This window comes from Schistocerca cancellata, chromosome 4 (genome assembly GCF_023864275.1).
Source record: "Schistocerca cancellata isolate TAMUIC-IGC-003103 chromosome 4, iqSchCanc2.1, whole genome shotgun sequence".
NCBI lineage: Eukaryota > Metazoa > Arthropoda > Insecta > Orthoptera > Acrididae > Schistocerca > Schistocerca cancellata.
In genome coordinates, this window is record NC_064629.1 from 227,928,590 (window position 1) to 227,944,398 (window position 15,809).

Sequence of the window (15,809 nt, forward strand, 5' to 3'; positions counted from 1 at the left end):
ACCCAAGACCAGCTGAGCGCAACGAACACTGAGCACGAGCACCAAGATTTTCTGTCCCTAGACACAAGTATAGAGATGAATCTAGTGTCTCCCAAGTCCCTAATACTGAGGCTTGAAGGAATCGTCAGTTTGGTTAGGGATCGATATGTACAGGGTAGAAATTGTAGAGGCGGACCGTAGCTCGAATACAGTAAGCTGGTTCGGATGGATGTTGGTTGTAATAGTTATGTAGGAACGAAGAGGCTTTCAAAGGATAGAATAACGTGGACAGCTGGCTCAAACCAATCTTCGGAGTGAAGGCCACAACACCATCTTCTACTTTTTTCAAACAATTTTTATGAAAGCATTCTTGAGTTATCTTTGCAACGATTTTTATTGCGTCTTAAATACAAAATAAACAATTTTATTCTCTAAATTTAAGTTATTAGAAAAAAACTGCTGAAATACGCACGCCAAAGACATGCCGACAATTTGAAGCAATGTGATGTCTGTTCGGTTCTTTTACGTCAGCTAGGTGTCTAAAATGGTGGTACATATAGTTTAGGGTGATTGTTTAGTATATGTATGTGTTCTTCTTATAGGTGTAAAATATCATTGGAAACGATTCATCTTTTTGTTTATCTGGCTTATGAACTTGTAATCTGACGCTGGGGGCTGCTTCATGGAATGTTATGATACGCCGTTTTCGCTGTTTCTGTTAGCACGCCGGTTATATGTTAAATATATTAATCTCAGTTGTTGGATTCGAAATGACTATGGTTAAATGTTAATGTGCTGTGGCAGTGACTTCATCAAAACATGGTTAGTGCTTGTGATACATTTTCATTTGCAAAGCCTGGCGATTTTTATTGTGCAGCATTTCGCAGCGTGTTTCGACGCGTCGATGTTAGATGCAAAAACAGTGTAAGTTTGTGGAAAATTAGTAGTGGTTTATGTTGTTTTTCAGCACTAAGACTATAATGCCAGTGGTTGACTAAGTGTCGTGTATTTTAGACAATTTTTATACCTATTTGCTACATCTGTGTGCATTCTTTCCTGTGCAAATGAATGACGCGAAAATTTCAGTTTCTACATGTTCAATCAAAAGAAAAACTAGACTTTTTATCGCACAGAATAATTTGTTACCCAGTACCTGTTTTACTTTGTGGTCAGTAGACGTCAATGGCCTTCTGGAAGTGTTTGGTGTGTTGATTTAACGCTGTATTAAAATGTGATACAAGCCCTTAAATGAGGGACATAAATTTAGATGGTGAGGGTCCAATTACAACCCGGTCGAGTCGTTTACCTCGGTGTGTGATCAGAAACTTTTGAGGTGTAGTCGACTCTGTTCTGTAATGTACTTTATTAGTACATTTTTTTGGTCGGCAATAGTTTGAGAGAAGATATCATAGGTGACATAATAAAACCGAATAATTATGAAAGTTTATTCCCTAGTTGTATTGCTGGGTATTTTTGTATTGGTCTCAATACTACTCGATGTGCGGAGATCCGCACCTACATCTGCCTTTCTTTATAAAATGAGGCCATGCTGACTATGAAAGCAGTTTTTGTGTATGTTTCCATATATTTTGAGACGTGTCTTTTTGTGTTAGACGTTCTGTTCTTTATCAGAGTACGTCAAATACCACAAATTAGTTTTGCAACTTTTTCTGTTCTGTGTAAGGAGTAAGTGAGGGGCTATCTTAGGTCATAAATGCAGAGCTATACACAACTAGAAGATGGTTGGTTGGTTGGTTTGGGGAAGGAGACCAGACAGCGTGGTCATCGGTCTCATCGGATTAGGGAAGGAGTGGGAAGGAAGTCGGTCGTGCCTTTCAGAGGAACCATCCCGGCATTTGCCTGGAGTGATTTAGGGAAATCACGGAAAACCTAAATCAGGATGGCCGGACGCGGGATTGAACCGTCGTCCTCCCGAATGCGAGTCCAGTGTCTAACCACTGCGCCACCCCGCTCGGTACAACCAGAAGACTGCTGAGTGTTACTAAATTCCTTAGTAATGCTCTGCCAGTTTGCAACCAAAATAATTTCATAGAACTGAGCAATTAAGTAGCAGTAGTGTGTTGTAAGAAAATTTGCCTCATTGCTACTATTGGTGACCCATGCAGACATTTATGATACAAATGAGTGATGTCACAGTAATTTATTGTTGGAATTGAGTGCACTGTCTTGAAGATTTTTGAGGCGCACAGTTTTATTTGCCAATAATGAGCAGGTAATTGTATGCAGTAGTAGGCCTATCTGCCCACACATGAAGGGGGAAGTGTGTCACTGTTGGTTGTTTCTGTTATTCCTGCTGCTATATTAGAGTTGATTATTAAATAAGCATGTCATTCACTTTGATGCATTAAGACACATCTCACCTTAGATATTATAAAATCATTTATTTTTTAATTAATTTATGAATTTGTGGATACTTCATTAATTTTTTGTTTACTGCAGAAGAAACAGTTGAGGGCGGGGGAGGTGGGACTCGTACATAATATGTTTGGCATTAAGTGTAAATAATTGATGATTTTTGGAGTGTTTCAACAGTTCATGGTCAGTAAAACTAATATGACACTCCATAATATTAACATAAAGGGAATGGGTTCAGGACTATGAAGTTTACTACTGAAAAGTTGTGCCGGCAAAGAAAAATATTTTGTGCAATTGGTGCACCTCAGGGGTGATTTAGTTTGTTTCTTTCTGTTTTATCTCACTACTGTTGTTTCAGCCAAATTCAGATAGGTGTGTGGGTGTCAGTGGGGGTTAGGGGTAATAGATCTGCTGGCACAAGCATAGACATCAGACTGCACTACAAATCTGTTACTGCACTGTATAATTCACATTCGCTGGCGTTACCAACTTGCAGTAGTTCAGGGATTTTATTCTGGAAATAGGCTGTGAAAGTTAGATTGGATCACATGATAAGTTTTGGTAAAAATAACTTAGCCTAATTGTTTTATGTGAATGGCACAATTTGAAAATACGTCTTGCGGGATATTCTTAAGATGTGAATTGGGATGAAAAGACATGTGTGGGAGTCATTTAGTTTAAAATTTTTATGATATAATGTACATAAATTTCAGATGTTCAGCTTACTATGAACTTTAGTGTGAAGTACAAATCCTTTCTTGTGGTGTTTCAAATCATACCCAATTGAGGTGCTGTGTAATAATCCCATTGCTAACTTCTGTCCATTTCAAATGAAATGGCAACTATATGACAGGAGCAAATTGGAAGACTGGTACAAGGAAGCAGAATAGACACCCACTATAATAAAGAAGGAAAAGTTGCTGTGGAATAAATATGTGTTCCAGTAGCAAGTTCAGAGTTTGATGACCCACTAAACGTCCATAACTCAAACAGATTAGCAGAAATTAACGATGTATCTTTGCAGAGGTATAGGAGGAGGTATTTTAGCCAGTGTCAAAAATCATTTGATAAAGTTTTGAGGGGCCGTATACCTCTAACCTCGCCATGTATGAGAGTAATGCTTGCCACAGTCACGGGAAGTTGTGGTAGCCGAACAGCTCGTGTATAGCCACTGATTTAACAATTTTTCCTGTTCGATCACAGGAGATGTACTAGGTGTTTAACACCACTGTATGATACGAGGTTGTAGAGTGCAATCATACTGAATTCATTCGCACAAACGAGTAATAACATAACACTGAGTTCTCACTTGCTGCTTTTCACACATTTGGTAAATAGAAAATAATGGAAAGTGAAATAATTAACTTACAAGGTAACATATACTATGCTACAGATCAGTGTCACCACAGCTTGTATTTAATATTCACATGTTTTGGCCTCACTGACTCACAATCAAACAGTTCTCTTCCCACCTAGACACCTCGGGATATGTTACATGTCAGTATGTTACTACAACATCAATTCTGCCATTGAAATCAAAACGTTAATGATATTTCAGTGCAGGAAGTGCAAAACTATACTATATACTAATAAAAGGAATAGCAATAAGTGGTAAAAGTAGAAAATGAAGAAAGGGTCATCCACACAATGTGAGTAATTTGTAGCATTTTGTCATCATAGCCAACATTAGTGCATCAGATGAAGTTATTACAAAACATTTCAACATAAAAGGTCCAAATGTGCTTTTTTATATATTTACAATTGGCGCATCAATTTGTGGCAAAAGCAGAATATGGAGGAATGGATGTCCTTCAAATGCAATTAATTTGTGTGTTAACATCTTGTAGGTAGTTAACAGCTGTACATTGGGTACCACATTCTGTCCTCCTGTTGGCTACTTCCAACATGACTTGGAGACACATTGCCAACACCCGCACTAGACTGTGATAAAATGCAGTGCTCTTTCTAAAGTTTAGCAAACCCTTCACACAGGTTACTTATCAGATTTCTAGGAAAACATTACCACGCTGCTGTAGAGAGCACAGACAGACAAGTGTGAAAACTGTGTGACCATCAATGTCTTGGAAAAGGAACTGAATGAAGATCAATTTCCTTTAAAAAAGGAGCAACAATTCTGACTTAAACGTACTAATGGCAGAACAAATGGAAAAGAAGAGAAATTAACATGCTTGCATGAAATTCATGTAGTTGCATAAAGTCTTTGACAGAATAAGATGTTCAAAAATCTTGAGACAATTAGGATTAAAGTCCATAGACAGACAAATGAGTTGAAACATCTACGAAAATCAGACGGACATGATAAAGTGGAAGGAACGCAAGTTTGTAACAAGAAGCATGTTATTCATGACTGTTGCTAATCACTAGTGTTGTTTAACGTTTTTGATGAAGTGCTGTGGGAAGTGAATGAAAACTTCAGAACAGTCTGAATAAATCTGCAAGGAGAACAAAGGATCACAGGTGGCATAGATTTTTGGTTGAAAGTAAGGAAGAATTAGTAGTTAAATAGAGATGACCATTCTGATATAAATTTTCTGTTGATTTCCTGAGTCACTTGATGAGAATGTGTAGTAGTTATTTCAGTATGGGCAGGATCAGTTTGTTTTTGAAGTTTACAGTCAGAAACACTCTTGTGAACAGTACATAAGTGCTACCATTAAGTGCAACATTATCAAACAAGGAAATTCACAATCCCACACATGAGATGTACTTCTGGACCCAGAAGAAGTGAAAGTTTACTTCCTAACTTTAAAAAGTCAGCTGAAAAACAAAATCAATCAAAACGGTTCACATGCATTACATCTACTAGGTGCTGAGCCCATGGGGAGGGATGATTTATGCTGGAATATTATCACTCTCAAGGATATTATAAAATCTGTATCAAAAGCCCTCTGTTTTAAGAAGTATTCAGGAACTTAAGAGTTTAACCTGATGATGCTCTCAAAATTGCTAATGTTTTACCAGTTTTCATAAAGGGAGATTAGCATCTGCCCCAAGACAGCGGATTAGTTTCTATTGTGCTAGATTGTTCCAAAGCTTTAGGGGGTATGTGCAATGAGCTTAATGCCTATTTCAAAAAACATTATCTTTTCTCCAACGCAGTTTGGATTTCATAGTGGTAAAAATACTATTGCTACTAATGGTGTCACTGATGTTAACGAGGTGCTGACTGCATTTGACAATAAGGATCTGGTGTCTGTTGTGCTTTGTGATACCAGTAAAGCATTTGGCTGCGTACCCAAAAACACCCATTTGCAAAACGGTAATTTTAAGGCATACACAACCCATCTTTAGCTGTAATCTAATTGTAGTTAAGAGGCAGGAGATAGTTTTGTCTCCATTAAACGTGATGGTTTTTGCTAAAGGAAGTTCATACTTGAGTGTCGCAGGTCTTTGACTTTGGTTCATTTCTGTTCATTGTTGCAGTCAATGATTTACCTTACGACATTGGAGTTAATTCAGTAGTGTGTTATGCAGATGACACGGCACTGCTCTATACACAGTTATACAGTGCAGCTGAATTGGGCAACTCATGGAAAAATTGGAACTAGCAATGAACTGTTTTTTTTCCCCCCCATCCAATGCAATCCTTTGAAATCTTGATACAACATAGGAACTGAAGGTGGGATTGTCAGAAGGTGTAAAAAATTAAATCAGTGACACTGGTAGGCTTTCACATTGTTTCAAAATTAAACCAGGAGGAACATATAAGCAATGTCTGAAAGAGAATGGCTAGAGTGGACTAGCCATGTGGAAACTGGCATATGCAGTCATTAATGGGTGTTTGAAGGTGACATATCTGGGCATTTTCTCTCTCACACATCCTTAATCATACTGATATGTAGATATTATTGTTGTTGGTGAAACTAAAAATTCAAAACTAAGAGTATCCTGAATAATGAGCAAAGTTAATCGTAAGGAAAACTGCAACCTTCCTTTATCGAGTTAAAGATATGTTCTGTTGTAAATCTGTACTGCATTGCTTTATATCAAAAGCATCTTAGGTGAGTTTGATACCTGAGAGAATACACACCTTCACAACACTAGAGGCAGACTGGCCTGCAATATCTACATACGTACTCCCCCCCCCCCCCCCTTCCCAAGTCACCGTATGGTGCATGGCAGAAGGTACCTTGTATCACAACTAGTCATTTCCTTTCCTGTAGCACTCAGAAATTGAGCAAGGGGAAAAACAACTGTATATGCCTCTGTACGACGTCTAATTTCTTTACCTTTGTGGTCGTACCACAAAATGTACTTTGGCGGTAGTAGAATCTTTCTGCAGCCAGCTTCAGATGCCTGTTCTCTAAATTTTCTGAGCAGTGTTCATTAAAAAGAATGTATTCTTCCCTCCAGGGATTCCCACTTGAGTTTCCGAATACTTGCTTGTTGGTCAAACCTACCAGTAACAAATCTAGCAGCACACCTCCGAATGACTTCAAGTCTTACTTTAATCCAACCTGGTAGGGATCCCAAACACTCATTCAGTACTCAAGAATGGTGGGCCCTAGTGTCCTATACGTGGTCTCTGTTACAGATGAGCTATACTTGCCTAAAATTCTTACAGTAAACCAGAGTTGGGCTATTCACCTTCAATCCAGACACGCTAATGCCATTTCATATTGCTTTGCAGTGTTTTGCCTAGGTATTTACATGATGTGAATGTGTGAAGCAGCACACTACTAATGCTGTATTCAAACATTACAGAATTGCTTTTCCTACTCATCTGCTTTAATTTACATTTTTCTACATTTAGAGCTAGTTGGCATTCATCACACCAACAAGAATTGGTCTAAGTCATTGTGTATCCTCCTTCAGTTACTCAACAACACCTTCCCGTACACCAAAGCAAATAGCTGTCGATTGCTGCTCACCCTGTCTGTAAGATCATATATATATATATATATATATATATATATATATATATATATATATATATATATATATATATATATATATATATATATATATATGATCTTACAGACAGGGTGAGCAGCAATCGACAGCTATGAAATATGGTACTTATTTCCAAACTTCTTGCAAACAGCTATTAATATTATATGAATCGGTTAGAAATAAAATATACTATTAACTTTTATAAGAACGTTTTTAAATTTCATGCCACTTTTTCAAGGATATTTTTAAAAACTACTACTGATGATGTTTATTTCAAATAATTGTTACCTTGTAGAATGGATGCTTCAATCGCCAATCATAAATGTTAACTTTCTAAAAATTATAAGTCAAGGAATTAACTGATTTTATAACTTCATTAATTAATTTTACACATGTTAATTTGTGAGAGTTTCTGATCTTTGGCAGTCTGTGCCCCAGTGAAGTGGGATAGTACCACTATTATTCTCTCTCTCTCTCTCTATATATATATATATATCAGAAACTCTCACAAATTAACATGTGTAAAATTAATTAATGAAGTTATAAAATCAGTTAATTCCTTGACTTATAATTTTTAGAAAGTTAACATTTATGATTGGCGATTGAAGCATCCATTCTACAAGGTAACAATTATTTGAAATAAACATCATCAGTAGTAGTTTTTAAAAATATCCTTGAAAAAGTGGCATGAAATTTAAAAACGTTCTTATAAAAGTTAATAGTATATTTTATTTCTAACCGATTCATATAATATTAATAGCTGTTTGCAAGAAGTTTGGAAATAAGTACCATATTTCATTTTGAGTGCATTCATAATCATTATAGATTTGAAAATACTATGCAATAATTGCTGTGGACAAGACATTATTTACGTAGATTATTGATGTTCCTGAAGGTATTACTGTGTAATTTGATAATATTTTAAGCTTACCATTTCTTCAATGAAATTAATTCCTGTGCAATACAGTAACATCCAGACAACGCAAACAAGTTACGTCTGATTGGGGCTAGTGAAGTCTGTGATTCTGGTGTTTTGCTTTTATTGCTGTTATCATTATCAGCACATTATTATTATTATTATTATTATTTCTTTCTTTTTCCCAGACGTTATGTCTGGTCAAAAATGGAAAACGACGCGGACCTTGATCAAGCGTGACTTCTTTTTAACTGTACGGTATATGTTATATTGCATTTAGGAACTTTCGGGTTATTGAACATGTATCAATAATTACGGATTTCTGTAGTTGTATATGTAAGTTTGGATGTAGCTGTATTGCATTGATGTACAGGTGGATATTGTGTGGTATGACTCCTGTAGTTGATAGTATAGTTGGTATAATGTCAACTTTATCCTGATGCCACATGTCCTTGACTTCCTCAGCCAGTTGGATGTATTTTTCAATTTTTTCTCCTGTTTTCTTTTGTATATTTGTTGTATTGGGTATGGATATTTCGATTAGTTGTGTTAATTTCTTCTTTTTATTGGTTAGTATGATGTCAGGTTTGTTATGTGGTGTTGTTTTATCTGTTATAATGGTTCTGTTCCAGTATATTATTATTATTATTATTATTATTATTATTATTATTATTATTATTATCATCATTATCATAATCATGATCATCATATAATGGATGTTGTGAAACTTTGCTGCAGCATGGCTTAAGATCTAGATTAGGTGGTAAGGTGACAGTTTGTTGTGTGGGTTGGAGCCAATATATGTCCTAACCAACTTTATATATATATATTACAAAATTTTAGTTGCATTTGTGTGTTTGGTGAAAACTATTATTTTTCCCACTGTGATGTGATATTTTCAGGTTTGTGTTAAAGGGGCTCAACAACAAGTATATTGCTCTCCTCTCCCACCCCTTCCCATATTCCCACAGGATATTAGACTCTTTGACATTTGAAATATGTGTAATTGTGTAGTGTATTAACCATACTGGCTGATAGCATCATAGCTGATGGATTGTATCATCTTGTCTCCTACTTCCTAGCCCAGCATCATGACAGAATAGCCTAGTGCTGAAAGTAGGTATTAAACCAGTATTTGACCACACAAATACCTCCCAAACCAACCAAAGGCAAATGAAAATATAGTACACCTACATCAGTAGTCCGTGAGCAAATGGTGGAGGTTAACTTATGTACCACTGTCATTTTATCGCCTTCTATGTTCTGTTTGCAAATGATGCATGGGAAGGACGGCTGTCATATTTCATATGAAAGCTGTCATATCTACACAAAAATTTTAATCATTGGTGACAGAATTAGTGAACTATTAATCTCTTATACACACCCATCTGTGGAGGTTTCATTGTGGCATGAATTCATGATGAACTAACCGTTCAAAATCAAAGAAAACTATCAGCATGGCCTCAACATTTGACCTGAGCTGATCAGATTTTTTTGGTCTTGGATAACCTTTCCCAACCCATTGTGAAGATTGAACCTTGGTCTCAACATCATAACCATAGACCCTGGTCTGAACGTCATAACCATAGACCCACGTCTCATCACCAGGTATGATTCTCTTAAGAAACACCTCATTCTCATTTGTGCAATCCAAAAGCTCTTCACAGGTTGCGATTTGAAGGTCTTCCATGGGATGAACTTGGTGGCAACACAATGCATTCAAAGGTGGTGTGTCAGGATTTCATGACATGATCCAACTGAAATGTCACATTCTTCTGCAATCTCGTGGACAGTTGGTCTTTGATTGGCATACACTGCTTTACTGACCTTACATGAGCATCATCGGTAGACATTGAAGGGTGTCCTGAATGAGGGTCATCTTTAAGCTCCGTCTGGCCATTTTTAAACTGTGTGAACCATTTGTAACACCAAGTATGACTTAAGCACTCATCGCTCTAGGCTTTCTGCACCATTTGGTTTGTCTCTGTAAATTTTTCTAGAGTTTCATGTAAAATTTAATGCAGACGTGTTGCTCCTGTAACTCTGCTATCTTGAAATTCGCAAACTGTACAACACAACGTTCTGCTGAATACAGCACTGAACAATGACAAATAGATGTACAACAGTGAAACTTCAGGCAGTCACACATCAAACACAGGTGTGTGCAGGGATGCCAACGACATTTTGCTCCATCACACCATTGGCATAAAATTACAAATGGATTGGAATTTTTTTGAACAGACCTCATATAAGTGAAGTTGACTGATTTATATTTGCTCCTTCCATTTACTGTTTTGTTGTTCATCTAGGAAACAGTAACATAGAGATGGATTATCCTCAACATAGCCAATGAATGACTTTCCCTTTTTTTGAGGCTGTTGCTGGTGATTGTAAACACTACCTCTTTAAACTGAAGTCCTTATTCTGGTTCATCTAATTATCTTACATTGTTTGAAACAGTGCGTCCTTTAGAAAGAAAACCAATATGATCATCAAAGCTCCAGTTATACTTCTCAACCATTGATGCTAGAGCTACATTTCTCATTCCTATCCATCTCTTGGAGCATCCCATCATTTAGGTAGACAAACAGCTTAGGTGAAATGGATCTACCCTAACAGACTCTCCTTGATTTACTAAAGTGTGTTCCAAGTGTCTAAACTTTTAATCCTTGCTGTACTTGCATGGTTGATCTGTTGCAGACTCGTGGTATGAGCTCCCAAATTATTAGTAATTTTCCTAAATAGGATTGTAGTAAAAAGCATGCAGATGGAAGATATGAGATTTTTGTGTAGTAATTATTTATCCGCATTTTGCTGGAGGAATGTCTCATCTATTATTCCATATCTATAATTTCATCTGATGAATTCTTGGTTTTCTTCCTTTAATCCAGTTTTGTTTTAAATCTTTGATTACAACAGTTTTGTTAGGCATGTGGCAGCCTTAGTAGTCATTCTGTCTCAGGTGCTCACAGGCATCCACTCCTTGAGCCTTGAGTTTTTCTGAAATTTGCTGTGGGCGTAATCTATGCTGGAAATGAACCTGTGCAAAATTTTAAATTCTGAGCTTAAGTATATGAGAAACAGTGGCCTTTTATTTGGGTGGCTTTCCAACGAATCTGCCTGTGAATAAACAGAGCCCAGTGTTTGAGGCTCTGTTGTTACAAGACATAAGCTAATAGGAAATTCTTAGTTTCATGTCTTGGATAGCTTTTGGCTGGAATCAGAAAAATACAGTGTGACAGAAAGTAAAGCATTTTACAAGCCAGTGTAATGCATTATAGTGACTTTAAAAAAATCTGCAGAGAAAAATGCACAGATTTTTCACCCTCTTTGGGGCCAGATATCTCAGGAATAAGAAATGTAAAGGAACTCAAACTAGGCAATTTGTTGACAATGCCTGGGACATTAGTGACATTCGGGTAAGGGGTGAGAAAGAAGAGGAATTGGGAGAATACAAGGTCTACCTGTCAGGAGTCAAAGCAGGAAAAGCACAATGGGGTGTAGGGCTTTACATCAGGAAAGAAATGGAACCCAGCGTAGTTGCAATAAGGTATGTAAACGAACGACTGATGTGGATAGATTTGACAGTGTCTAGCAAGAAAATTAGGATTGTGTCAGTATATTCGCATTGTGAAGGGACAGATCAAGATAAGATGGATAGTTTTTATGAGGCACTCAGTGATGTAGTTGTTAAAGGACAAGGACAGTGTTCTGCTCATGGGTGATTTTAATGCCAGGATTGGAAATCGAACAGAAGGGTATGAAAAGGTTATAGGTAAATTTGGAGAGGATATGGAGGCCAACAGGAACGGGAAACAACCCTTGGATTTCTGTGCCAGTATGGGCTTAGTAATCACAAACTCCTTTTTTAAACATAAGAACATTCACCGGTATACTTGGGAAGGCAGGGGAACCAGATCTGTCATTGACTATATAATAACAGATCTGGAATTCAGGAAGGCTGTGAGGGACACACGTGTATTCAGGGGATTCTTTGATGACACTGATCATTATTTAATCTGCAGTGAAATTGGGATTGTGAGGCCAAAAGTGCAGGAGATCAGGTCCAAATGTAGGAGGATAAGAGTGGAGAAACTTCAGGATAAGGAAATCAGGCACAAGTACATAACAGCGATCTCAGAAAGGTACCAGTTAGTTGAATGTAGTCAATTACAGTCATTGGAAAAGGAATGGACAAGGTACAGGGACACAGTACTAGAAGTGGCTAAAGAATGTCTTGGAACAGTAGTGTGTAAAAGTAGGATGAAGCAAACAGCTTGGTGGAATGATACAGTCAAGGCAGCCTGTAAAAGGAAAAAGAAGGCGTATCAAAAATGGCTACATACCAGAACCCAGGTTGACAGAGAAAGTTATGTTGAAGAAAGAAACAAAGCCAAACAGATAATTGCAGCATCCAAGAAGAAATCGTGGGAAGACTTTGGAAACAGGTTGGAGACTATGGGTCAAGCTGCTGGAAAACCATTCTGGAGTGTAATTAGCAGTCTTGGAAAGGGAGGTAAGAAGGAAATGACAAGTATTTTGGACAGGTCAGGAAAACTGCTGGTGAATCCTGTGGATGCCTTGGGCAGATGGAGGGAATATTTTGAAGAGTTGCTCAATGTAGGTGAAAATGCGATCAGTAATGTTTCAGATTTTGAGGTAGAATGGGATAGGAATGATGATGGAAATAAGATCACATCAGTGTGGGTTTAGGCCTCTTAGAGGTTGTCAGGACCAGATCTTTAGCTTACGGCAAATAATGGAGAAGTGTTATGAGTGGAACAGGGAATTGTATCTATGCTTTATAGATCTAGAAAAGGCATATGACCGGGTTCCTAGGAGGAAGTTATTGTCTGTTCTACAAGATTATGGAATAGGAGGCAAACTTTTGCAAGCAATTAAAGGTCTTTACATGGATAGTCAGGCAGCAGTTAGAGTTGACGGTAAATTGAGTTCATGGTTCAGAGTAGTCTCAGGGGTAAGACAAGGCTGCAACCTGTCTCCACTGTTGTTCATATTATTTATGGATCATATGTTGAAAACAATAGACTGGTTGGGTGAGATTAAGATATGTGAACACAAAATAAGTGGTCTCGCATATGCGGATGACTTAGTTGTGATGGCAGATTCGATTGAAAGTTTGCAAAGTAATATTTCAGAGCTAGATCAGAAATGGAAGGACTATGGTATGAAGATTAGCATCTCCAAAACGAAAGTAATGTCAGTGGGAAAGAAATATAAACGGATTGAGTGCCACATAGGAGGAACAAAGTTAGAACAAGTGGACGGTTTCAAGTACTTAGGATGCATATTCTCACAGGATGGCAACATAGTGAAAGAACTGGAAGCGAGGTGTAGCAAAGCTAATGCAGTGAGCTCTCAGCTACGATCTACTCTCTTCTGCAAGAAGGAAGTCAGTACCAAGACTAAGTTATCTGTGCACCGTTCAATCTTCCGACCAACTTTTTTGTATGGGAGCGAAAGCTGGGTGGATTCAGGTTACCTTATCAACAAGGTTGAGGTTACGGATATGAAAGTAGCTAGGATGATTGCAGGTACTAGTAGATGGGAACAACGGCAGGAGGGTGTCCACAATGAGGAAATCAAAGAAAAACTGGGAATGAACTCTATAGATGTAGCAGTCAGGGCGAACAGGCTTAGATGGTGGGGTCATGTTACACGCATGGGAGAAGCAAGGTTACCCAAGAGACTCATGGATTCAGCAGTAGAGGGTAGGAGGAGTCGGGGCAGACCGAGGAGAAGGTACCTGGATTCGGTTAAGAATGATTTTGAAGTAATAGGTTTAACATCAGAAGAGGCACCAACGTTAGCACTGAATAGGGGATCATGGAGGAACTATATAAGGTGGGCTATGCTCCAGACTGAATGCTGAAAGGCATAATCAGTCTTAAATGATGATGATGATGATGATGATGATGCCTGGGACATGATTCTATTAGCATATCTTTGTACTTAGCCAAATATTTTCGATTATACTTTATCACAAACATGGTGTTAAATTCAAAATTACAGTAAATGAGCCAAGTTCAAATATAAATATGGCAAAATGTTAATTTCAGAAATTCTTTCTTCCCGAATCATTGGAAAGTGCACAGTTTTCTGCACTAGAAAGAGCCTATTAGATCTTATTCTGTTCAGTAAAGGGACCAAATATGAGGTTAAACTTCAACAAAAGTGATGTGTAATATATTATGATCACAACACGGAATAGGTTGCTGAACCCATAACTTCAAGACAAGCAAGAATGACAACTGATAGATTAATGCTGGTGTTTCAGCTAGTTATGAAAGCCATGAAAATTTGATGACTTAGTCAGTTCAAAACCATTAGTTGCTTCGGTTTCTGTATGAGCCTGGTAGTGCCCATGTAAGGTTGGAAAGGCAAGATGGGTGTGATGTTGTTATCAAACATTGCTTATTGTGTTACATATAGATAGATGGTCCTGTTTGCTGGTTTCTTTATTAATGTTCCAAAGCCTCGGTTGAGAGACTTGCATTGGTTCCCATGCTGTCTTTTTTGATTTCTTCAAGATTTCAAAGCCTCTGTTGGGTCTCTTGCTGTGGTTCCCAAGCCATTTCTGTTGTTTGCTTCATCTACGTTCCAAAGCCTCAGTTGGGTTTCTTGCTGTCTTTCCCCAGCCTTGGTTGCCCCAGTCTAATATATGGGTCTCTTCTTGTTGGTTCCCAAGCCGGTGCTATTTAAAATTACTGCTTCATGGAATTAAATTTTTCTTCAGTACTGTTATATATCGGTTCTGGAAAATTATACTGGCTTCCTATTGTAGTTGTTGAAGGTGCTGCAATATTCATGAAGATGTGCTATTGGGGAATCTAATATTTATATTCTCTTTCAGTCTAATATAATAAGTGAGCTGGGCCAAAAGGGTGCATTAATTTGACCAGGGTATTGTGTTCTTCAATATAAACTTCACACGTTACCAATCCACCTGGGCTTGTTGCAGATACAGGTGATGTATAGGCCAGGAATAGGTCTTAAAACTGACATGAAAGCCATACTGGTGTCAGTTGATTGATAAACTGAGGCCATGAAAGGAGTTGTATCACTTGAAACACAGCTAACTTGAAAGTGGTTCAAATAAATTGGCAAAAAATGGCGATTTTCGTGAGTATGGGCATTTGGCCATTTGGAAATCAGTCTTCATGTACCTTCCTTTTGTCTTTTATTTATTGTCTTGTAACGAAGATGAAATTAATTCCTTGCACTTACTGGTCACAAAATTTGAATAAATCTTCTGGGGTTAAAGTTTGATTGTCTATAGTTTGTTGTATGCTTATTTTGTAATTCTAGTGTTGAGCAATGGAACTATCACTGAAATAGTGAATGTTTACTACTTTTTCCATCATGCTTTTCAAATAGTTGATCAGTTTGGCCAGAACTGTATAGATGGCTGTGGTGTCATGTTTGATACAATTGCTGATGATGCGTAAGCTGATACATTGTATTTCTTCAGCATTACAGTATACAACAAACTACTGCAGTGTTGCTTGACCATTGTCCTAGTGATATTCTTGAAGCGCATCTTGGATGATGAAAGAATAATGTTCTGCAAAATCTGTTGGAATAACTAGTTCACTAGGCTTCA

General features: G+C 37.5%; 1 protein-coding gene across 1 annotated transcript in view; it reads left to right on the top strand.

Annotated features, from left to right (window-relative positions):
- Positions 1-425: 425 nt before the first annotated feature.
- The window catches only part of LOC126183859 (constitutive coactivator of PPAR-gamma-like protein 1), a gene marked incomplete in the record, with an annotated part of 245,865 nt that continues 230,481 nt past the window's right edge, over positions 426-15,809 (top strand). Inside the window, 1 exon segment of the mRNA XM_049926151.1 lies at positions 426-801.